This window comes from Macrobrachium rosenbergii, chromosome 12 (assembly GCF_040412425.1).
Source record: "Macrobrachium rosenbergii isolate ZJJX-2024 chromosome 12, ASM4041242v1, whole genome shotgun sequence".
Lineage (NCBI taxonomy): Eukaryota > Metazoa > Arthropoda > Malacostraca > Decapoda > Palaemonidae > Macrobrachium > Macrobrachium rosenbergii.
The window spans coordinates 46,975,235-47,001,217 of record NC_089752.1 but is presented as its reverse complement, the minus strand read 5'-3'; the positions used below and the strand labels follow the sequence as shown (position 1 = coordinate 47,001,217).

Below are 25,983 nucleotides of genomic sequence, written 5' to 3'. Positions count from 1 at the left end.
TTTCTGCATCTGCTCTAACTCTCTGGTACATGTCTCAAATACATACACTCTCTCTCTCTCTCTCTCTCTCTCTCTCTCTAAGGAGGTTAACTAAGTTGGTGAAAGGAGCCTTTTGTTTGGTTTGTTTGTCTATTTTTCACAAAGATTTGAAATCCGTAAATTTTTTGTTCCACACTTTAGCGTCTTTGATAACAAATGATTGTTCCAACAGACAGGAATGGGCGTTTGAGGAAGGGCTATTGGTTTTGTTAATCTTTGCAGTCTCCTCGGCCTGATACATTCTGTTGGTTGGGCTTTCTGATTAATCTATGTATGGCCACATGGTGCCACTTGTTGAATAATCTCGGTTGTCGTCACTTCTCACTGAAGACCAACAGTTTTGGTGAGCCTCAGGAGCCTTAGTCTGGGAATGACCCGGAGGACTCTTTAAGCCACCATAATAATTATTATTAAGGTTACAATGATGATTTTGGTTTCAAATCTTTATTGTTGAAGACTGGGATTTCGTTAATTAGGCTGCTATCAGGCAAATGGTAAGTGTGGTCTCTGTGTATCCAAGTGAAGACATTAGTAAGTTTTGAAGGTTCTTTACAATGACTAATAGTTACCAGCATTATTCTACTAGTGATGGCATAATACGCTGCTGTAACTCTCTCTCTCTCTCTCTCTCTCTGCATCTTAATATTGGATGTTATCTCTCTCTCTCTCTCTCTTAAAGATTAGTGGGTTCTGCATCTTAATATTGGGTGTTATCTCATCTCTCTCTCTCTCTCTCTCTCTCTCTCTCTCTCTCTCTCTCTCTCTCTCTCTCTCTCTGGAGGTTCAATAAGTTGGTTGGCCTATCACTGGGTTCCTTAGAGATTTATGGAGGTATTTTCCATTATCCTTTTGTTCCACACTTTGTCTTGTAAACTTATTGTTTCAACAGAGAAAAACTTAATAGTCAATAGCTAAGTTTTGTTAAACTAATTAGTAACTCTCACGATTCTGTTGGTGGGTGAGTTTTGAGTCCACAACTTGAACTTATTGGAATATTTCGGTTGGGGAATAATTCTAAAGAGTTATGGATGTGAAACTCTTTTTGGTTCAGATTCAGTTTTGCTCATTTTGTGATGGAAATTCACCTAGGATTTGTTTTTCAAAGCAATAATCATTGCAGGATCGTTTCTTATGCATCCTGTAAAACACTCATTCAGTGGTGTGTATCTATAGATAGGGGATAACTTTTAATTTGTGTAAATAGACAGATTTTGCAGGTGTTGCACTTTCTGATTTAATTCTCTCTCTTTCTCTCTCTCTCTGGGATTTGTACCTTTTCAGTGGTCGAATGTCAAACTAATTTCTATCTAGTTAAAATTACCAATTGAAGTAACTACTTTTTCTTAGAAAGCCTCTCTCTCTCTCTCTCTCTCTCTCTCTCTCTCTCTCTCTCTCTCTCTCTCTCATTCCAGCAAAGCCAACACAAGCCGCAATTACACCTCGACCTGGCACGGAGGGCCTCGGCGAGGTAACCCCTATTTCCGGAGAGGTTGTAGTAGTCTATTGATAAAATCTCGCGTAACCGATTTATACGGTATTGAGAGTTTTTTTTTTCTTTTTTACACTGTTCTCCTAAAGAAATGAGTTTAGTTCGTGGTGCCTGACATCTGCTCATTTTTATAATTTTATGGAACCGTCAGTGTGTGTTGTCTGTTTTCTGTAGTCCACAGTTTTTTAGCTGTTTACCTTGTAGTTCTTTCTCTGATGTTATTTAATTATCGCCTCAGATCAGTATGAATATCTATCGAACATTATGCGTTACTGTCATACTTTTAGGGGTCAGTTTTCCCCTTGACGGGGTTGAAAGTTGAATGAGTTGTCTCCGCTGCCTGGTGCTGCCCTCCTCTAAGCCTGGATTCCCTTGTGGTAGAGGTCTTCAGCCACGACCCTTAACAGGAGTTTCGATGTTACTCCCTTTTTCTAAAGGTGTTTCCGTCCTTACATCTGCTTTTGTTTTTGGAGGCATTGATGTCAGACCTCATAGCGTGTGTTTTTCTTGATCTCTTTGTTTATAATTTTCTGAAAGGCTTATGAGCTCAGGTGAATTTATCAAATATAAACGTAAACCACAGTTTAGACTTCTAAAAACATAATTAGTGCAAAACATTTTGGGTGAAAATTATTCCAGCTTTTACATTAGGAGTAACGTCCCTTTTCCAGGGGGATATCTTAATAATAGTGAGAGTAGGAGGGGCCATTCAACATTACCCATAGCGACAGAATGAGAGGCTGCAATCTTTCATTTTTATTGTACCTCTTATCTGTTATTTGTCCAAATGGTCTCTTCACTCATGGAGGCTGTGTATAGTAACCTTTGTTTCTACAGTGGTCACTCCATTCTTCAGTTGTACTTGCCTTCCCTTAGTTTCAGCATCTTTCCTGGAAGTTTTAGCATTTCTGGGACTTCGTGAAAGATCTGTTTCAAAAGTTTCTGTGGCTGGGCATTTGTAGAAAGATTCGCGGTTCGTTGTTTTGTGACACTGTGCAGTATTACTGTATTTGCCCTTCAACTTGTTTGTGAACGCGTGGCTTTGCTGTGTCGCTTTTTCTATGTCCAGAGGTAAAGAGAGAGAGAGAGAGAGTGGAGAGAAGAGAGAGAGAGAGAGAGAAAGAGAGAGAGAGAGAATGACAGCATTTGAATGGCTAACTCAAAATATGTACATTTTATACTTGGAAGCTGTAGTACCTCCACGAGGTAATCATTCTCTCTCTCTCTCTCTCTCTCTCTCTCTCTCTCTCTCTCTGCGCTTAGTCAAGATTAGTGGCATGTCGTTTATAAGATTTATGCCTGAGTCATGTAATAGATTTATGCCTGAGTCATGTAATAGTGAAGTTTTGTTCACCTGCAGCCTTTATCATCCGAGCCTTGATATGTTTTAGTAACTGGTCCTGTTACTGATTCCGTTAAACTGTCAACAACCTTAAATATCACAAGTTGTGGAAATAATCCGTTTTGATACGTTTTTAAATTTTTTACCAACTTAAGTGCTTCGTCCGTTCCTGCTGTTACTGTGTAACATATGCTGGGTGGTCTTTATACATTGCATGTTCTACTCCATCCACTTTGCAAGACTGAGGAAATGACTCATTAGTTTGGCTGAAGGTTTTGTATCAGTAATTTGTGATTGCTTTTATTTTGCACTGTAAGAGCTTTTTTCCTCGAGGATTTTTCTGTTTGTACGTCCTTGTTGAAGGGATTGCTCTCTCTCTCTCTCTCTCTCTCTCTCTCTCTCTCTCTCTCTCTCTCTCTCTCTCTCTCGTGTGTTGAGTATCGGGTTGTTGTTTTAGGATCTTGGATCCTTAGCAAGGTACGATAATTGCCACTTTGTCAAGTTTAGTTCTGTCTTTAATGTCCATTCATCCATCTGTCCTGTCATTTATGACCTCGAACTTGTATCAAATAGCGTCGTCTCCCTCTATTCTGGCTTTTCGAGCTACCCAAGTACAAACCAAATCCAGGGCATTGCCAGGTCCCTTAGCTTTGATTCCACTGCAGTATCTGATTCGAGATAACATGAAATCTTAGGTTTTCAGGCAGCATTTCAAGAATTTCAGTTGGATTTTTAATAGATTTCTTGTAATCGTTAACTAGTAGTCAATTACATACGGATTAGGCCTTGCTAACCTATTTTCCCTAGTTTCGGGGAGCCTAGAAATTACTGGTCACAACATAGATATTGATGCGCTCAAGCAGTCCCAGTTACCACTCACAACAATTATACGTTCAGCGGTCGTCGTTAATTAGGACTTGTCAACACTCTTCCTGTCTTTTTAAACAAGTCCAACCCGTTTCCTTTCTTTTTAAAATCCTTACCTCTCCTGATAGACTGGCATAAGCAAATGGAATTTCCGGATGCTGTAAACCTGGATTTGCTATAGTAGGATTCACATTTTTCAAAGATACTTTTTGCCTCTTATCTTAGCCACGTTTTAACAGAACTACTACTCGAATGTTTCATGCCAATATTTCCGTTTTAGAGTCGTCAGAGTTCGCACTGGTGATCCGTTACCTCTTTTACAAGACTGTAAGGTCTGTTGCAACTTTCTATACTTGTTTGTCCAAGTACTGACCAAACATAATGGATGCTTGGGGGTCTCTAGTAAAGTCCATCCACTTGGATATTTAGAATAATCACGATAATGATAATAATCATTCGAGGCAAGCCTCCCCCTTAGCTATTTTATCCGGATCTGGGCAAGGTACGGGCACCTCGCATCTTCCCTTTGGTCCTTGTATTCATTTCATCGATCTTTTGTATCGTGTCTCTTTTCATTCCACTAACGTCATTCCTCAACTTAGGGTTGTGGTTGGTCGCAGACACCTCGCCCAATTCAAAAAAGATCTGGGATATCTTTTCCTTGGTCCTTGATAGAATTCATTCACTTTTGTCTTTAAACATTTCTGTTGGGTGGTCATTAGACATTGCATGGAGATTATACTTCATCCGCTTTGCAAGAATGAAGAAATGAATCATTAGTTTGGCTGAAGTATTTGTAACAATAATTTGTGATTGCTTTTATTTTGGACTGTAGGATCTTTTCCATGGAGGGTTTCCTCAAGGGAAAATTAACTTACAAGTCCCTTACCGACGAAATCTGGGTCTGGTTTTCCTGTTTGTACGTCCTTGTTGAAGGGATTTCAGTCGAACTTAGAATAAAGGTAGACTGTCTTAAATAGATGTTCAAGGCGGAGGTTTTAAGCTGGTCAAACCTCTAGTTTACCCACTTTCTTGCAAATTTTAGTCTCTCCTGGTGTTTATACGGCGGAGGCGTCAACAACCTTCACTGGAACCCCCACTCTTTTGTTTGCATAGAGACCGATGCTGGTTTTGTGCCACTGTTGACAGTTGATGGTATGTTTAGCAAGGAGGACTTTTTACAGGTTTGGGTCAATATAGTCCTTTTGACAGGGCGTTTGAAACACCAGTTGCAAGAGTTTTTTACTGGAGAATGAAATTGCAAGACGACGTTCTGCTTTGATCCTTGTAAGCTTACACTTGGGGTGACCTCCATGATTGAATCTAATTCTCGGTTTTAATGATGATTCTTAATTCCATGATCTCTTGTGCGGAGAACTAACTGATCATAGACCAAACTCCAGTGTACTTCTTGTAACCTTTATGCCAGTGATTCCCCTCAAGGAAGGCACTTATTTTTTTGGAACGTTTGTTTCACGCAGTTTCCTCGAGTAAAGTAATTGAGTCAAGTCCGCACTGAAGTGTAGCATAAGCAGAGAGGGAGAGGGTTAGAGTGATGACGTAACTTTTTAGGTCTAAATAGATGTTCTTTCGATTAATTTGATGAACTTAATATTTCTAGAATTTATTGATGGACGTTGCTATTCCTTAGAGTTATCAGACTAAATGTTAAAGATTTGATAGGTGTTAAAATTGAAGAAATTATTCAAATGTTGGTAACGCGGAAGTCAAAGGTTTTTAGTGTGTATTGACTATGAAATGCTCTTTGAATCTGTTGCGTCTTTAACTCATTCCATTCCTTTGCTGACTGGAAACGCCAGGGAAGCATGGTTCCAAAGGAATCTTGTGCATTCAGACAAAGTTTGCATGAACTAGGCATCAGGTTGTTGCTAGTCTCAATGTATGCTTTGAAATGGTGTTCACCGTACATATACGAGTAGTAGGTCTGGCCCCATCGACGAAGTTGAAACAGCCCTTGGTGTGAGAGGCGTTTTATATCATTTAGTACGTTTTCAGTGAGGGATTTTTTAGCAAGATGTCCAATATGCCTAGAGCTTGCAGTTTGGATGCTTTTTTTCGACAGTGAGTTAGGATAGCATTATCAACTACTGTGTATTTCAGGGCCGTGTCTAATAGGTTTTCGTCGATATAATCTTTATGAAGTATCGGATATGGATCGTATTTTGGAAATAGCTATTTGAAGCCACAGGCTAATTGGCAGAAATATGCAGTGATGTCTAATGTTGGTAATTAAGACACTTTGGTGAATCAAAGAAATTTAGAGGGAAACTTAGCTAAATCTAGCAGGTTCGTAGATAGAGGGTAGTAAAACGTCATTACAACTGAAGGCCCTCCCGTTCATTAATACTGTAATATGACGTACTTTACTAGAAACCCCGCCCATATACTTTATGAATGAAGACACATGTTGGTAGTGGTAGTAATAGTAATAGTTTCAACTCGGCTAAGTTTAGACAAAATCTCTTAAGTTTCTTTATGGATTTACTTTGACTGTACAGATAAAAATGTTTAGATTATCGTCTATTTATATTATCACATACAATTTCGATAATTATCGCATATCGTACTCAAGGTATTGCTTATTGTACAAGAGGGTCAAATATTTGTTTCTACGATCATCATCATACTACTGGGAACCCTGCTGTTACGTCTGATGTCATAGTTTGTCACAACTAGCCTATCTGTGGGTGCTTACTAAAATTTAGTAAGTTTCCCTTTAAATTTCTTAGATTTACTCTATTGACTCTGATAAGTGCCTTAATTATCATCAGACATCACTGCATATTTTTTTAATTAGGCTGTGGCTTCAAATAGCTATTTCCAAAATACAATCCATATCCGATACTTTTTATAAAACTTTTATCGACGAAAATCTATTATTAGACACGGCCCTGAAATGCACAGTAGGTGTTTATTTATAATTGGGTTTGCAAACAAGACTAAAAAGATTGCATTATTCAGTCTCAATCTGATGGTCGAAATTCACTTGAAGGCTTGTTGTTTGAGGGGAGGCCTCCAAATGCTTTTCTATAACAAGAGAAGATACTAATTACGCAAGAGTGTCAATCTTGTTTTTACTGTTTTTATCCTGTTCTTTATCCTGTTCTTTAAAGTACGCCATTTTTATTTTAGTCCGTACTTTAAATTATACCATGTCATTTTCATGGGTGTTTTGAACCATTACATTTCATTGTGGAGTTTCAAGTTGCATTGATATATGCAGAAATGAAATTGTAAAAATTCATATGAGATCAAATAATCTATTTGCAGGGGGAGAGAGCCACGGGACAAAGCAACGCCAGAGGAACTCGGGTGGTTGCAAGAGGATTGCTAGAACATTGTTTGTTTATATTTCTTAAGCCGGGTAATCCACGGCAGTTAAAAAATATTCTGGACGCCTCACTTTTTTTTTTTTTTTTTCTGCGGGCGGTCGTGGTTGCTGCCAGGTCTAGCTGATTACAGATTGTTTCGTATTTTCTAAATTGGTAGGTCTGGCTGGTGACTACTGATACAGTTTGTAAAATAGCAGTTTTACATAAGAGGTTTTGATCGAATAAAATGTCTGGAATGTCCTAAAAGTTTTAATTCCCCGAGATTTTAAAAGAAGGTAGATACTGATGACACCTGTCGAGGCTATCGTATTTTACAAACCTTGTAGCAATGTGACTTTCGACCAAGTACTTAAATTTCTGAGCTTTCTGTACTCTTGGGGACTGGCTCTTTGGTGTTGGGGACTGGCTCTTTGGTGAAGGTTGCCCAAGTTGCCAATTAGATCTGTATGGATCCTAATTTTTCAAGATTAGTGAGCACCACGGGGACGAAATGACCAGGTGAGGACGGGCCCGTGGATTTTCTCCTAGTGAGCACCACGGGGACGAAATGACCAGGTGAGGACGGGCCCGTGGATTTTCTCCTAGTAAGCACCACGGGGACGAAATGACCAGGCGAGGACGGGCCCGTGAATTTTCTCCTAGTGAGCACCACGGGGACGAAATGACCAGGTGAGGACGGGCCCGTGAATTTTCTCCTAGTGAACACGGGGACGAAATGACCAGGTGAGGACGGGCCCGTGATTTCTCAAAGTCCGGACGGAGTTAAAGGAATCAGTTTTCTGTGGACTCATCAACCACCTGAAAAGTTCATAAGTCCATTAGCACACGTTATTCATTATCAAATTACTCGCTCTGTACTAATTGTAATTTCTTTGCCTGTTAATAAGGCAATATTACGATCTAGGTTGGTAAGATTCATTAGCATTTTGCATGAAAGTATACCTATGACCTTAACATTCAAAATTACAAGTTGAGTTGTAACTACAAGAATGAGCGCACGTACCCTTTATTCAAACCTTTTTTGTCAACCAAGTTTCCAATACTGGGAAGTAATGATGGCAAATCATTATTAATTACTTATAATATGCTATATAATTCAATATGTACTAGACTCTTAATGAATCGGAAAATTAAGGCCATTATTATAACATGTCTACTAAAATTAACAGGGTTTGTTCAATATTTTGTGATAACTTTACTACGATTGAGAGGCTAAACTACAACCCCCTTACAGCAACATAGCAAAGGAAACTACACGTACTGTAGCCGTAGGATAAACACACTGATAGAGCCAAGTCGCAAAATGGGTATTGGCAAATTATTTGGGACTCGTTTTGGTAACACTACTGAAACGTTACCCGGGATAAATTGAAGTTATGTAGCTTCTTCGATCTCTGTGAAATCGGAACAAAGCTATTTCAAAAACTAAACGTAGACGATGACGGGAATGTTGATCGGGAGACACAAGGGCGATTTCACCTTTTGCTCACCGAAAATGATCGAGATTTCCTTTAGCATTTCTTATTCAAATAAACCGGTTTCAATTATATTTAAGAACTTACGGCACCATAAAGACAATATGAGTAACTTTATCTACACTAGACTCCATTTGCCCTTTGCGGTAATACTGTAAATTTACTATGCAGTATGGGGAACTCTAGACTTAAACAACACTTTTGGTAAAAGAGTTTTAAACCCATCAAATTCGCACGGAGAAAACTATCATTGATATAAAAACTCATAAAAACATCCTGGCTAACTCAATCTGTATTCGTTCATTCCATTCACTAGAAACAGGCCTTCCGTGGTGTATTTCTGCAATAATTCATACTTATCCCAAAATACGCTTGAACACCCATTCTCAAGGCATGCAAATTCCATTAGTGTGTCATTTACATACATGTTTGTACTTTAAGAGCACACCTTGTACATTACAGCCTCAATACCTTTACAGAGAGAGAGAGAGAGAGAGAGAGAGAGAAATCATTTTATTCTATTGGTGGCAGAACATGCAAGTAAACAATACAAGGAGACGTTAATCTGCACACTGCTGATTAATTGGCTTACATTAATTACACAAGGCAGAATGATAGTTCTTCGATTACTGAGAAGGGAATAAAGGTAGTGCAGTATTCTATTGTATTTGCTTTTCATATTATAGTTAGGAGGCCTTTCATTCCAACCACTATAAAGACTATCATTCCAACCACTATAAAGACTAGAGTATGGGTTATAGTTATGTTTTTCTATGTCTATATTGACAACAGAAAAAAGATTAATTGGAGAGATAAGTAACTTGAAGAGTATAAGTAACTTAAAAGAGTAAACCTAGCCAATGTCTTTAATTCAGTTCCTCGATCAGCCACACTTGACAATTCAATCTCGTTGCACATGTTGCTTAACGTTCATACCATAACACTGTTGACTGCCAGATTACCGAAAACTTTCCTAACGCTAGTTCTGTAACACTTGGTGACAGCATTTTCGATTGCCCTTACTTTCACCACTCGGCATAGTACCTGGCAAGTATCCCACTTTCTTATCTAACACACATCATCGTATCCAACTAAATGCTTAACACAAACCTCCACGAACATTTTTTCCAACTCAACCGTGCACCCAGCAACTTTGTTTTTGTCTTTCTCGCCCCTTCTTGAACGCACTTTTATTCCTCTTAGATTGATCAAGGGTTCACACAAACACTCTGGTTCCAAGTTCGGTTGGAAAAATGTGACACTTTACCTTGATATCTTTTTGTCACTGCAGATTGAATGCTAAGGGCAGGAAACGAAAAGCTATATTGCGAAGGGCCTTTTACTCAACGGATTTGTTCCCTCGTCTCGGTCAAATGTAAAATATAGCAACCAGTGCCGGGCTTATTTAAAAATGACACACATCAAATCACAGAAATAAGTGTTTATCACTTATCAGTTTTTCCCAACAACAGACGTTAGTACTGAAAACAGAAAATTTTCATCCACTTTGTGGTCAAAGTGACACTAACCAACAATGCTTATTTTCTCAATGCTTGTTTCCTCAAACAGTACTAAAGCTCATGAAAAGGGTAACCGTCAGTTACTCCAATCAAGGTTACGGCCAAAGAAACCATATACAACAATTTTACGATAGAGGTAAACATTCTGAATATCGATTGATTAAAACCTTCTTGACTATCCATGCCAATCAACTACATGATAGAAAGCAAACAGCCCATTAAGTATTTCAAATTCCTTTGCAAATTCCTATGGTTGCTGAAGGCGCCTAAGCATCAGCTCATGGACAGTGTTGGAACTACCATTCTTCATCTCAAGCAGACCAAGGCATCAACCAACCGGTTTTATCAGGAGATGGGAACAGGACCTTTCTAAGTGGGAAAGATAGATGTGACAGCAGGGGACAAACAAAAAATTATACTGAAGATCAAAATGAAGGTAAAACAAGTGTTCTCGTTATACTAGCCGCAACCACGAAGACCAAATGAGAGAGAAGTTGGTAAAATGCAGGCGTGGAATACTGAAACTAATTAATTTTATTATGGGAAGTACAAATAGCATGGATGGCATCCTTAATACAATATACACGACTCGGGATGATCTAACGGTGAGGGACAGAAAATTGATGAAGAAAAAGAAACAATAAAATCATGGAAACTCAAAGAGGGAAAATCTAAAAGAGTATATTAAGAAAAATTGCCTATAAATAAAAAAAAAATTGTGCCAGCGGATGGGACATCGGGAGACAGTGTAGGAGAATCAAGATGTACACAGTCCTATATGAGAGACAAAGACAGCCTTGAAGCAATAAGAAAAGAGAATAGAGGCTAAACCGAAAAGTAGATAGGAAGGATAAATAAAATGGGATTAACTGTATCAGATCAACACAGTAGAAGGAAATTTAATATATTGAGAAGAGAAAAATGGCTTGGGAAGATGAAAATATAGAAAAAACGAAATGAAAAAACAATGAAATACTCGAGGAGCGTTTTGAATATCGTCTGAAAAAATTAAGATGCACCAGGCGATGCTGCATGACAGAGGGACCAACAGAGAATATATCATCAACGAGATTAGAGGGGGTCCTTTAAGAAGAAGTGTTAATCTCCCAGGGCCATCAGGAATAATAATTTCCTAAAAACAACTAGTGAATCAGTCACTTAAGAGCTGACCAGAATACAGGTACTGTGTAGGAAAACCTGATAAAGAAATGGAAAGGACCAGAAGAATGGGACAAAGAGTAAGATGGTCAATGTGTGTAAAGGAAACGAAAAATAAAGTTGAAATCGATAATGATCAGTTTGGCTTGTTGCTATAGAGGTCAACAACAGGGTCACTCCTTATGATGAGGCAACTGCAGGAACATAGCATGCAAATGGGAAATTATTCCATATATCTGTGGAATTTAATATAAAATTTAGTCCAAAGGCCAAGCGCTGGGATTTATTAGGTCATTTACTGCTGAAAGGGAAACTGAGAATAAGGGTTTAGTGGAGGTAAACCTCTCAGTTGCACTATAACACAATTGTTAGGAGAGGGCGGAAAGAAAGAGAATATGAACTGAGGTACAGTAAAAGGAATGAAAGTAGTGGGTGTAGCTAAGGGACAAAGTGATGGTGCAAAGAACGCTTAATGCCTACAGTGCACCGTGTGAGGTGCACTGATGGCAATGCCCCGCTACAGGGTTCCACATATCTGTAGATCTTGAGAGGTTAAGGAAAACCAAAACACTTATAGGAAGACATTGCTAAGGCAGAGAGTACCAATGATACTCGGTGAGATAACCATAGTTACTACACCACAAAAAGAGTGAAGAAAGTGGATGGTGCGCCCAATTAATTAAAGGTAAATGCTGGTGTCACTAAGGTCATCCCAGAGACTTGTTTATCTTAGTAATGGATTAATGTTGATTAGATACAGAAAGGGTGGTCCAGACCAATGAGCTGACTTTCATCTCTCGATAGGGCTTGGCCTCAATGTTTGAAAAAAAAGAGTCTGGCCTGAGAAGACTAGAAATAAAATCATTCGGTACGATGATGAAACGAAATAAAATGAAAAGTTAAAACTGCACATGGGAATATATGCTATCATACTTGAAACATATGGCAATGCCATACATTTACTCATGACTGTAATACACACTAAAAGGGCATATTAAAATGACAGAATATAAGTTAAGTAATGTTTTTAACGATTTTGAGAATTGGACAAATGCTATAAGGGATTCCGTAACAAGGCAGGTGTTGGAAGAGGTAAAACATTTTTTACCATGAGGACACTGGGCTGTTAAGGAGTACTGAGAGGTTAGTAACGACGAGAAGAGCAGTGTATTGATGAAATAGAAAAAAGAGATTGCTGTAAAAATTCCCTCCTATCAGGGGAGCAAGGATTTATGATGCATTCATAAAACTTGTAATCTCAGTACCGCAGAAACATGGATGCTGACAAAGGTATAATGAGGAAGATTCGTAGCAAAAGTGCAGTGGAAAGATGTTAATTCAAGTGATGCCCAGAGTCTGTAGAGTAGACTGAGATGGTCCAGGACATATGAAGAGAGAGATAAAGAAGTTAGAGGAAAAAACAGTAAATAAGGAAGTAACAAAAAGAGAGGGATTTGTATTGAGAGGTTAGTAACGACGAGAAGAGCCGGAAAGTGCATCAACTAGAGAGGAGGGGAGACATCCCCTTCCACGTCTAACAACTTCAAGGGAAAAGCCGACATAAATGATGATGACATTTTCCTATCTCCAAGAGAATTCCCGATCTCAGTGGAACTGTTATACCAAAACTCACTGACTCCCTTTATTAAGTTAACTGAAAAAAAAAATTGCTTTGAGAAGTCTTAGAAATACTGGAACACCCTATTCATTGATAATTATAAAAGCGAAAACATATTTCTCTAACAAACTAGTCTACTGACTGTGCTTTACTAATTTAGTTCTAAGTAAACTAAATTAATGCAGAATTATTTTCTGAACTGTTTTTTAACTTTGTTTCCTTTACATATGAATTATATATCAGAATGTTCAAAACCCTTAAAGTGAGAGCTTTCTAAATCCATTTATTTTTGGTTGAATTGGAAAGAAAAAACGATAACCATCAAAACACTTGGACATATAGTTTCCTGTAATAGGTATTCCATGATAAAAACACTCTTGGTGAATGACACTGATACAACTGAGGACGTACTACTTGAACACTATAAACTCTTACAAAATTCACCGAGGAACACTGTCAAAGGTCATTCAGTCACTTCCTCATGTCCTTCCACTCATCAGACTTCTTTCTTTAACGTTTGGATATACACATTCTTTGATTTCCTGTGGTATATGAATGTATGGAGTAAAACCGTTTCTTTTCGCCAAGGTACTTCATTATCTTCTAGACCAGTAATTAAAGCCACAATTTTGGATAACTGTTTTGTTATGAGTCAAGGCTTATATCAAGGATGAATTAAAGCCCAATTTACCCTTTGACATTGGCACCAACTTCCTTGAACTGGCTTCCAACAAGTTCTGTATCGGATTAATGATCATTTGATCAGCCTTTAAGTTTTCGCTTTAATTCCGTTCTGACTCCAAAAACTATCTTGAAATTATAATGTTGATCTTAATATTAAAGCGATCTTGATCTTCACTGTAACAAAGGCTTGATAGAAGACAAAAGGTTTATATCAGAGTTTTTGTCTTAAGTTTCCACGCGTCCAGTTCTTAGGGCAAAATGACTAACTTTATCCCTTAACTGTCAATGGAAAACTTGGTTACAAAAGCCTCTCTGTCACAAAGAAAACATTCAAAATTTGCATAATTGTGATTCAATACCCCGTAAAAAGTTTCAGAGCTTGACATTACGAAATAAATTTGGATTTTTAAAGTCTAAAATTGTGCCCAAATGAAGGGATGTATTTTTCAGTTTAACCAAAATTGCGTCACTAGTTACAAAGTCAATACCTAAACAAACACACATTCTGTTTGTGTAAACTTTGATTTATAAACAAATTACGGTGCTCTAAGGATTAGTAAGCAATAAGTCTCTCTTCAACTGTGCATTAGTCACCTTATTTAGTCATTTTATATACACATACCATCACCAAGACTTTAACAACTACAGAGGTTAAAAGGAGAAAGGAAAACTCAGAAAACTGCAACAAATCTATTAAAAATACATCAGTGTCTACAACAGGAATAAATCGACACATTATGATCCCTTACTTTGGGTATATTCTGTTGCTGGACGCCAAGAGGCCAACATTCAGCTTGTGTTATCATCATCAAATCCAAGGTTCTCTGGAAGGCCTTCACTGAAAGAGAATGAAAATAGCTTGCACTTGCTTTCAACTCGATTCATTGTAAGACCAATGTTCTACAAACAACTATCATTAAAAAAATGGATATAACGAGATATAAAATCATATCTTCTATGTAACACAGCAAATCCACTTTGAATATTTTCAAAGTGACACCTTCCTTTGACATGAGAAATCACGTTATGCAATCGACTATTCAAATATAGCTTGAGTAATTGGGGCACCAAACTTAGTCTTAAACCGTATCAGTAGTAATGATCAACACCTAACGACTCCTTTCCATTCAAGTTTAACTGTCAGGTTTCTTTATCAGTGCTTTAGCATGGGCAATATCTCAGTAAGTATCCATTTTACCACTAATGACCCAAGGACGGTCTACCATTGTAATCAAAAACTTTAATCGTAAAACTGCAGAACCAGATCTCCCAGTCGAATTTATATGCTATAAACTTCCTTGGTCGACACTACCATCTAAAAGGGATCTGCGACAATTACCATTGACCTAACCGAGTCATAAATGAAAGACTCCGAACTCCTCGGACATTTATAGAGGTGTTTCAAGAAAGAATCAAACATCTACTTTTCTGAGATGTCTTATCCGTGGCTCTTTCCTTGGGTATCATAATATTCTTGGTCGAAAACAATTACCATTGGACCTACTGAATGAAAGAATAAGATATTTATAGCTTTCCAGCATGAAGACTTTACGGGCTCAGAGGTACATATCACGGTATGTGAAAATAATCGATACCAAAAAAAAAAAAAAAAAAAAAAAAGCGTTCTTAAACCCCAATATATATACCACCAACCAAGTTTAACCATTTTACGTATAAGCTTCTTCAAAGAAGGTCACTGAAGGAGCCTTTATGAAAACATTTTCCTTCGTGTTTCCCATCTGGCCACAACATCGAAATTCACTTTTCCTACATCATCATCATCATCTAAACTCCTCTTCCGTTCTCCCAAAGATTCGTCTTGCCTGACGCCGACGGTTACGGCGAGGACCCTATCGGTCTTAGGCCACCATCCACCCATCCTGTTCTACTTTCTAAACGTAAAGGAGACCAGACAGGCACTCTGGTGCAACCCCCTGAAACCAGACGCATTCAAGTCCCTGGTTTTCAATGAGTTCTCCACACAGTCTCCTCCATTTCATGTGGTAACAAGCTAATCCAAAAGGAGGGTTGATTTACCCAAAAATAGAAACGTCAAGTAATCGCACCTCCCATCACTGAATGGAAAAGAATGTGGACCCTCTAACTTATCTTTTCTGTAGTCGACGTGGAGAAAGACAATCGTTTTCAGAAAATAAAGTAATTTGACATTATTGAAATTATTAAATATGGGTACTTCAATGCCTTATAGAGTCTGATTATATCCATCTAAAAGAAAAAATCAACCTCCCTCTTGAAATATGAAAAGCTTGTAACAATAATTTCCAATCTAAGAGTCCAGCTAACCAAAGCTTTACTGATATCTACATTCCTTTTAAGTCCCTATCTTATGGCAAGAAAAATCGTACACAAAATCCCTCAGAGATTAGAAATGGTTTAGGATATTTCTGTTACCTTGGTCAGTAGTTGACTGGGCGACAGACGGTAGCTGTTAAGTTATTTAATTAATTTCAGTGGAACATTTAGCTCACAGGATTCGCAGGATGGTGGAGATCAACTTGAGAGTGATAGTTCATCTCACTATCGGTCTGAAAAAGAAAAGAATTTCTTAACTTTAACATACTAACCACCTCGAATTTCATACAGATAATTTGTAAACATACCCATACAAATCTAAGTGTTTAACGACCACGCACTAAAAACAAAAAAATTATATCAAAATAAAACGTTCATTTGCAAAACTTAAGATACTTTGGTATAGAAACCACCTAACTGATTTTCCAAGGCCATGCACGTGAAAGAAGCCTTTTTTGCTGTAAGTACCTGTCCCCTCATTACTTCCAAAACTATCAAGACTTAAGAGACAAAGAGTGATCTTTACAAACGCTGGAAACAAAGTAGATCCAACCTTTGCAGCCTTCCTAAACCTCATGAAGGGAATCACTCTGTCAACTGAAATCATTTAATCAACAAAGAGGTACAAAATTAAGTATACCTTTACTAGTCGACCACTGAAATGGAAAAGCTCTAAAGGGCTGGCAAAAAGATTAAGACAAGATGAAACTGAAGGGACAAACTATTTAAGAATTGCTAAGAATTATAGCGGTGAAGTTTAAAATAAAAATTAAAATACGTGAAGATGACGGGACCACCACCCACCCCTCCTCCTCCACCAGTTTACTAATCAACTTGCAAATAAAAAAATAAAGGCAAAACAAGACAAGATGAAACTAAAGGCAAACTATTCAAGAATTGCAACAAAAAAAGAATAAATTATGAACTGTTCCCATTTCACACACACACACACACACACACACACACACACACACCTCCTCCTCACAGGCATTTCAGCATAACCTCCTTTATTGATTGTATAACTAATCCTGATCAAATTAGAATAGAGAGAGAGAGAGAGAGAGTCACATCCACCTTAACCACTACTGCATATAGCCAGAGAATCGTGCCACATCTAGACACCCTTTAATTTTATTCACACATTTTCTGGATACACTTCCTTAGTGAAGAACCTTCTGCCTTCACTGGTGAGGAGAAAGTGTCTCACCAAGCGCGGAGCAAAGGAGACGCTTGAAATGAGATCGGTCGTTTTTGAATAAGTCTCAAGCCTTTCAGCATATTTTAATTCTAAGGACACCTCTGGAAATCATCAAGCTCCCATTGGTCTGACCAAAAGGCCCGCGCCCTTTTAAAACAACAATTTGGGAAATTTCACCTCATGACTGCATAAGGCAAAATGTAATCATATTAGGTGCAAAACAAGTAAATAAATTAGAGTTCTGACTTGATAAATGTATCGACTGCAAGAACTGATCCTCATGATTTCCCATTGCTATGAAAGGCATTCAAATACCCAAAAGTTATGGTTTTATACAACTAAAGCCCTAATTGAACCATGATGCCATGTTGATGCAACGGTTGCATCATATCCGAAATCTCTAGATCTAGCTAATGCCACACGGGGAGGGAATACATTACCAGGTCAATTTTCCTTCTGCCAGGAGCCATCAGACTGTTAGACTACACTCTCATTGGCAGAGCTTTTAAATGCAAGTATTAGCACTCGGCATGTTACAGGTAGAGGAGCTGCTACCGGTTTTACTCGGGGAAAATTCGCATTAAAATGGAAAACCTGATAACTAAAAAAGGGATTACAAAATGAACTTCAGAAATATCAGGTTAGAATTTTAGTAAAAAACCTTACTTTTGGAAAATTAAAATGAGGTCTCAAAATACTCCGAAAATAAAAAAGTTAGTAAATGCCAGAAAACCTACTCATAACCTGATCTTGATTTCCGCAATGGCATGGCTCATTAAGAACACTCTTGAAATGGAAGGCTCGGTGTTCGATAATCACTATAACTATCTTGATTTCAATGGCATGAATCATCGAACAGGTCTTGAAATGGGACGTCAGAATTTTGTATATTTCATTGCATTTGGATAGTACTGACTATATTATGTTTGACAACTATATCCAAAAAAGAACATTTCATTCAAAATTTTCAGTGTTCCTAAAGGCTACGAATGCACTTCATAATCATTATCATATGCTGTACTGAGTGAAGTTGTGTCAATTTCAACTTGTCACAATGGAACAAGTTATTAACTCGAGAAACCGTTCAAATAAATAACATACTCCTTAGTACTACGACCGGAATTTAAAAAGAAAAACCACATTTTCAAGGGAATTCCAGAATTTTTACTCTGATCCCCGCTCCCGGGATCCTAGATACAGCCTTGGCGTATACTTTGTTTACAAAATATCTATCTCCACCAGTGCCTTGAATAAACTTGAAAAATACGAAAACTGAATCACATCATAACTCAACAGCATTCAAACTTCCACAGATTTTTTGGCCAATAAAATGACACTATTTTCATAGTAAACTAGCCATCCTAAGCTTGTGACACCGCCTTGACTTTGAATATGTTAATTGAAAAATTACTTGGTCAGATAAAAACTTGGTGTTATGCCTGGTGTAACGTCCACTTCACCAAATCTCATTAACTAGTGGGCACCCTTTCAACTAATATAATAATAATAATAATAATAATATTAACAAATAATCCTAATTAATAATAATAAGAATAATAATAATAATATTTTTATTTCAGCTCAATGAACATACATGGAATATAAAAAGATGGACAACCTACACAATCTAGATACACGAGATAACATAAAAATGAACTGGTTTGGGAATCTGCGTTGAAATTTCCTTGCATTAACAATAAACTGAAATGGTTTACGGACTTCTCGAACTATGCGAAACGATCAGCCTGCCACAAAGATCTTCAAAACTTAACACAACGAAGTAACCAATCGTGGAGGAACTCGAAGACTCTACAGTGCTCTGGTTTGCAACACTGCGTTGAAATATCTTGGGTAATTCTAAGCCGGCTGTCCTCCTGTCAGAAAAGCAATGGCGTTTTCTCATGTTATTTTAGGAAGACCCTTTTGGCGCAAAGTACAATTTGAAGGTAATAATTTGTCTTGTCAAATTGTAAATAAACTTGATTGACCTTTGAAGACCATCATCACTTGAATTACCTAACTCAGATTTTCATGAACTGATCCTTCCCGGCACACCGCCTACCCCCTCCCAAAAAAAAAAAAAGAAAACTACAAAATTGTAGATAGCAGTAAACACCTCTAGGGTAACATTGAGTCTGGTATTTTTAGGGAGTTTTGGTTCAATTTTGGACCATTAGCTATGGATTGATTCGGCTTGCCACGGAATGCCGGCATTAGACCTTCCAGTTGAAATAATTCAAGTCGCGTACGCAACAATCAATGAGTTAATATCAAACTTGACCGAGCAAAATATTACGTTAAAGTTTTGGGATCCAAAGTTCTGTAAAATAACATAGAAAACGTCAGGTAGTTTAATCACACATGAAATTCAGCTTAGAATGACCCTATATTATCACATACTCTCATATACGGATGAAGGTCCTCACAGAGGCCTTCGGAAAGCAGCATTCACAAGACTCTCACGGCCTAACAAACCTCCAACTATAATGAATCACGAATTTGTGTGACCGTAAAACTATGCTTCTCACGTGTCTAAGTTTGCGGAGCTCTCAACCACTACAGATTAACTCACCTTAATGATCACAAATACCCTTGATCATCAGGAGTCACGTTGTCACAACGTTGACAGAGGACAACAAACATGGCTCAACGAAGGCGCGGCTGCCGTCTGACTGAAAACCTTCCAGATCGCTTTTAGCCAATCACAAGCGTCCATGGAACACCCTCCGAAAAGAAGAGGCGAAAGCGACTCCTGATTGGCTGAGAGAGAGAGAGAGAGAGAGAGAGAGAGAGAGAGAGAGAGGCTCATTTACTGTGGTTTATACCTTCGATATTCTTTTGTAAATGTCACAGGGAAATATATTCCGATAGCTAAGAAGGGAAAGAATACAAAAATGTAATTCCTCAAAATGCCACCTTTTCTTGCTTTGATGGCTCCTCCTTTTCTTCTTTCAGACTCTCAGACGGACGGTTAAATAAAAAGTAACATAAAAAGCTCAGATATCAAAAGCCTTCATTCCTGTTAACCTGCACACGATCCTCTCTGCCCAACGGTCTTGCAACCTGCTTGGGATAAAAAAGGGAGCACATTCCTTGTCTAACCTCGGGTTTCTGTACGAATAACAATATAAACAGTTTGAAATGTATGAATGTTGTCATCAGTGTACGTCATAAAAAAATCTTGTGATTAAATGATTAAATATAAGCATACTGATTTCAACTTCATATATAACAATAAAACCAATATTTTTATAACTGTGGCTTCTATAAGGAAGAATGGGGTCTCCATATACTTTTAATATTTTGCATGTAACGACCAACCATCTGTAAACCATCAATTATTCTTCATTCGTACAATCTACAGTTCACCAAGAGGATGAAAACATTATAAGCGCCTTATCATCTACATGTAATACAAAGTATATATATATATATATATATATATATATATATATATATATATATATATATATATATATATATATATATATATTGTTACATTCTATATATTGGAAGAATGGGATTTGTTTATTTTAATTAACTGCCTTGAAAGCCAAACACAAAGCACACACAGCATGCAAGTAGTAAAATTTGGATAAACTGACTTGCAAATGATATCACAGCTAATTAAACAGAGAATTGGAGTCCTGGTTGGGGGTCAAAATTAACCAGTTATTTTACTTTAAATTGAATTTATTTACAAAATATAAAAAATCAGGAAAATTAGTATGAAATAGGGCTGACTGAGCAGCAAAAATGGTACATACAATGTGCAATAAAATTAGACAATGTGTAGCAAATTTTCCTGAATATAAAAAGGCTACAGCCCTGAAAATGACTTTAACACACAATTGACCATGAAGGTTGTACTGGTTGAATGATTTTGTGGAAATTAAACTTGGGTATAAACTGGGGAACTTTCCAGAGGAATCGTACTGATGCTAATCAGAAGATTCTTTACTTTGGCAGGATGGCAGTTAGACGTCACTATGCTAGTTTTTTTTTTCTAGGCAAAACAACTGTCCATTCTGGATAACAGGTTCTGATATCATCTGTGCTGGAGCTCGCTTGCAGAAGATGAATCTCGGCCACAGAAGTTCACCATGCCAGCATACAAAGGAAATGGGACAGCACAAATGATGTGTCTGGTCCCTTTGGTGGTGTGAAGCGGAGTGCTCTGAGGTTTGTGTGGGTGCGAAGCATCTTGTGTTTCTGTTTGTGGCGTTGGGCAAAAGACATCAGTCGACCTGAAATGCAATTTCCACAAGTACAAAGTTCAAAGGGAAATAGATCTGATGGCTAAGACTCTTAAAGCAAAGGAGAGCAGCCCACTTATTCCCTAATCCGGAACTCTTATAGCGAGAAATGGCTATCTAACACCAGAAAAAATTCATCTGATGGTTCATATAATGAGTGGTACTGTTTTCCCCCCCCAAATCAGGTGGTCTGGGAGGATAGAACCTACGACCAAGTTCACTTTCCTGAACAGCATCTCTTCCAGCTTGCCTTTAAATTACATAGCTGATGGACAGAAATTTTTATAAATAGGAATATAGCATATATAAGAAGATATATATATATATATATATATATATATATATACATTTATACACACACAGAGAGCTCATATATAGTTCTATATATATATATATATATATATATCTATATATATATATAACACACAACATATATATAAGTACTCTGTCTTGCAATCACTTTCATTCAGATATCTAACACATCTTCTTAATTAAAGAACATAACTCGACTAGTCCTAAACCACTGTCAATTCAGTATAACCATTTTTCAATTTAGCTGTTTGGTTTCTTAAATGATACATATATTTTCACTAATTGATCTTATAGAATATTTACTGACCTAGTGAAAATGGTCTATACCATACCAAAGGGTTCCAGCATAATTAAAAACAATAAATGCGCAGCTGGATTTTCCCTTCCTACAGAAGAAAGCGAGCATTCTTTAATGAAAATGACTCTCCATCTTTCACTGTGTCAAAAGAAATGTACCATTGCGAAAAAATTATTCACAGAAATGAACTCAATTCTCAAAAATAAACAGTCTACTTTCTTGAGGAATCGCTACTTTATACAATCATGTCCAACCCCTTTACTTTGGTAGCTTCTTAAAATGTCACTAAGGCACCTTTATCCACTTAGGTTTCAGATTCTTAATCAACTCATTCCCACTCTCATCTTGAGATGGCTCTCAAGGAAAACATTATTTACAAATAACTGAACAACTGCCTGCGAAATCCTTTCACATATTTGACGTGGCTTTGACGGTCTGCGCTTTGATGAGATCATCTCTTAGGAGTGGCAGACTTTATGACACTAAAGCTCACGCTACTTACCTGTGGAAGCTTGGGAAAAAATGGTCATATGAGGCTTCAAATGGTCTAACTGCAATGAAATGCAAAACAACGGAATGTTTAGTGATAATAAGCAGTGATCCTCGGTGTCTAGTTTGCCTTTAAATAACGGTCTCTGTATGACTGAAATTTATGAAACAGGCCTAATGTCCTGCAACATACTGAATAAGAGTGCACATAAGCATCGTAATCTAGAATCTCATTCGTTACTCCGAAGAGAGCTCATGTTTTCCAGTTCGGTGTTACTATATCTACCAAGCTATTCGTGACCTACCAAAAATTAAGATGCTATCTACCATACAGCCCAATTAATGCCTATGGCAAATACTTCCTCCAACTATATACAAAACTATTTGATCCCCAAGGGACTAGTACTAAACACGACGAAACAATGACTCATCTACACTTTCGCCATGTTTAGTACTAGCCCCTGAGGGGTCAAATGTAGAAAATTGATGGTAGATATCATACTAAAGTACCACCTCCAGTTCTTTGTATTATATAAAGCATCCGTGGGAGTGAAAGAGGAGAACTTATTGAGGCATCTGTCTCCTCACTGCTTGAAATTTACGAGATCAGAACTAACACCATCCTGTCACCATTATCCTTAGAGCATAACCTACGACACAGTAAGCTAAAAGCACGTTCACAAATTATTCACTGGTAACCGATTTTTCAGAAGTTCTAGTGGTATTGTTCTTGGATTTTGCATTCTTGTTTTTTTTTTTTTTAAAGAGCAATGATATCCAAAGTCTGGCAGTTAGGGGGATGGGGAGCCCCATCATAACTGAGCTTCTAATTCAAAATCTTTGGCTCCACTCAGAAGGCCAAGTCCTGTACTACGAGCATTCAGTTATTGCAATGAAGTCAAGCACTAAAGGAGTAAAGGTATGGATCGCTTTTGCTCATCCTGCAAAGAAAAATTTATCCAGTAGTGTTTTTGAGTATTTAGAGTTGTGTCCATTTATCAACCAAGTTCTTGAGAATGAAGTAAACCATCCCTCTCAGCCTCTCCCTACTCCCAGAGATTGATGTTCACTTTTAGCACTGATTAAATATTCAGTGGCACCAGGCGCTCAGTTACTCTTTCTCTCTAAGTGTAAGAAAGACGGACATTTTTCCTGCACCAAATCAGAGTTCAGGAAAAAAAATGGCTAAGGATCACGAGTCGAATGGAAATGTTTCCATTTAAATTTTAGTTAGATTACAAGGAAATTAGTTTTATTGTGTTTTTGGTTTGTAGTTATACTGCAAGATAATACACCAAGAACGTATTTTGCTGTGTTAAGCCTATGTATGAACAAAAATGGATATGTTCTCATTTGTAATTGTACTGCAGGGAAATACACTTTTATGAGAATGTATTTATCATAATAAACCCCTCTTGCAAATGAAAATGTAGTAACACGACTTTATTTATACTACAAGGAAATTTATTCTAAAAAGATTGCTCTATTAAACCCTTGTGTACTTGAAGATGCTTATATTTAGTGTATGCTGCTGTACTTTAGAAAGCCAAAGGATGTTTTTTCAAGAATGTATTTGGTATATTATTTTCAACACAAATGACAAATTGATTTCAGCAGTAAGAAGCCGCTCCAATTTCACTCAAGATTTTATGGAGATCGTTAAGACAAACAAAATGTGACAACCAGTTTAGAAAATGAATGCTTTGAAAATGGGATATCACTATGACCTCACGCTGCACAATATTAAGTAGCCCCTGTAGTTAGCAGACACAGAACATTACTATGGTGGTGAGAAGCAAACCAATGATTTTATGAGTTATAACAAGAATGGTAATTGTATGACCATATATATATATATATATATATATATATATATATATATATATATATATATATATATATATATATATATATATATATATATATGATTTTATGAGTTATAACAAGAATGGTAATTGTATGACCATATATATATATATATATATATATATATATATATATATATATATATATATATATATATATATATATATATATATACATACACATATATATATATTTATATTTATATTTATACTTACTGTACACACACACACAATGTATCAATGGGGAAATTATTAGGTTTTAAGGGGGGTGATAGCTTAATTAACAACCCACATAAATATTGTCTCATGAAACTTTGAGCATTTGTTTATCATGGTAAAATAAGTTTTGACAATATATTTCAATTAATTTGACTGAATAGCTTTTCAGTTGTAGGGGTTATTGTTCTCTTTTTATGGAATTTTTGAAATGTTATGCATTTTTCATTTTATAATAGCTTGCGCATTTTTTCACATATATTTGAAGCATATAATGTGCACTTACAAACTCCTGTCAATAATTCCAGTAAAATAAACAGTAAAGTCATATTTAAAAATTATTTAAATGTTAATTATTTTTATCATAAAGTTCAAATTTAAATTCAAGGAAATATAAATAACAAATGAAATTTAACGTCAAACACACTTAATATTCTATAAAACAAGCAGAACCATTACTTTTTACTTTTTCTGATGTGTTGAAAAATTTAGATTTTATAGTCATTTAAGTATAGCTAAATTCATGAAAGCTGTGTTTTGAGAAAATCAAGTTCAAAGTTTCCTGAAACTTTGACACAAATATGACTTATTCAAATGCATTTTTTTTCATATGTAATATTTACCCAGTACAGATACACTTTTCCTTGCATATGATATGTTGTTAATTGTCTCATTTAATTGTTTGCTTACTTTATACTACAATCTGAACTCATCAATGTCATGAGAATAAGTTAGGCCATTATTTTAGCCTTTCCTTCCCTTCACTGCCTTTCAGTGAATTATGTGATTAATTACACATCAATTGCATATATAGCATACGCACGAAATCATTTCTCTCCTAATACCTCCTTCCAATCATTAACGAGGGTTACCCATAGATAATGTTGTAACCGATCACTTTATTTGCAGTGGTTAGGCTTTTAATTAGACAGTCGTGAATAATTAGAGGCATATACCCAACGCTCATCCTGAAAGGTACATCTGTTGCTACTCAGCTGCCCGTTATGAATCCCTGATCCCCTAACCCAATTTTTTAACGATGATTCTTCCATCTCACAGCTAGTTTGAATATACCATCAAGACTTTTTACCCTTCATTTTCGCTAAAGCTAATCTACCTTCCTGAAAAAAAACATCTCCACCATCTATTTTTAGGTGTATAAAGAAGTCCTCTAAGCACGTTTGGAGAGACTTCGAGCGGAGAGAACACGAAGGCAAAAACACTTCTGGACATAACCCCATAAATATTTCCTATTAAAGACATCAGAATAGTTGAATGAATAGCAACACAAAGGCAATATCAAACAGGCATATGGTACGTATTACCTACTTTCAACTCAACATGGCTAAACAGACAATGAATAACAGACCTAAACGCTAAAAACTACTTGGAACTTCGGTATCTCTTAACCGTTCCTCATCAAAAGAGGGCCTGCAGAGAAAAAGTATCTGGCATTTACTGCCATATTTCTCCCCCCTTTATGTTTACAAA

At 36.9% G+C, this 25,983-nt stretch overlaps 1 long non-coding RNA gene across 1 annotated transcript; it reads right to left on the bottom strand.

The window, feature by feature from the left end:
* Positions 1-7,326: 7,326 nt before the first annotated feature.
* Positions 7,327-19,723, bottom strand: LOC136844229 (uncharacterized). The gene is made up of 4 exons (XR_010854782.1): positions 19,629-19,723; positions 15,958-16,091; positions 14,295-14,383; positions 7,327-7,888 (listed from the first exon to the last, which is right to left on the bottom strand). It is a non-coding gene; the product is annotated as an uncharacterized lncRNA (long non-coding RNA).
* Positions 19,724-25,983: the final 6,260 nt, after the last annotated feature.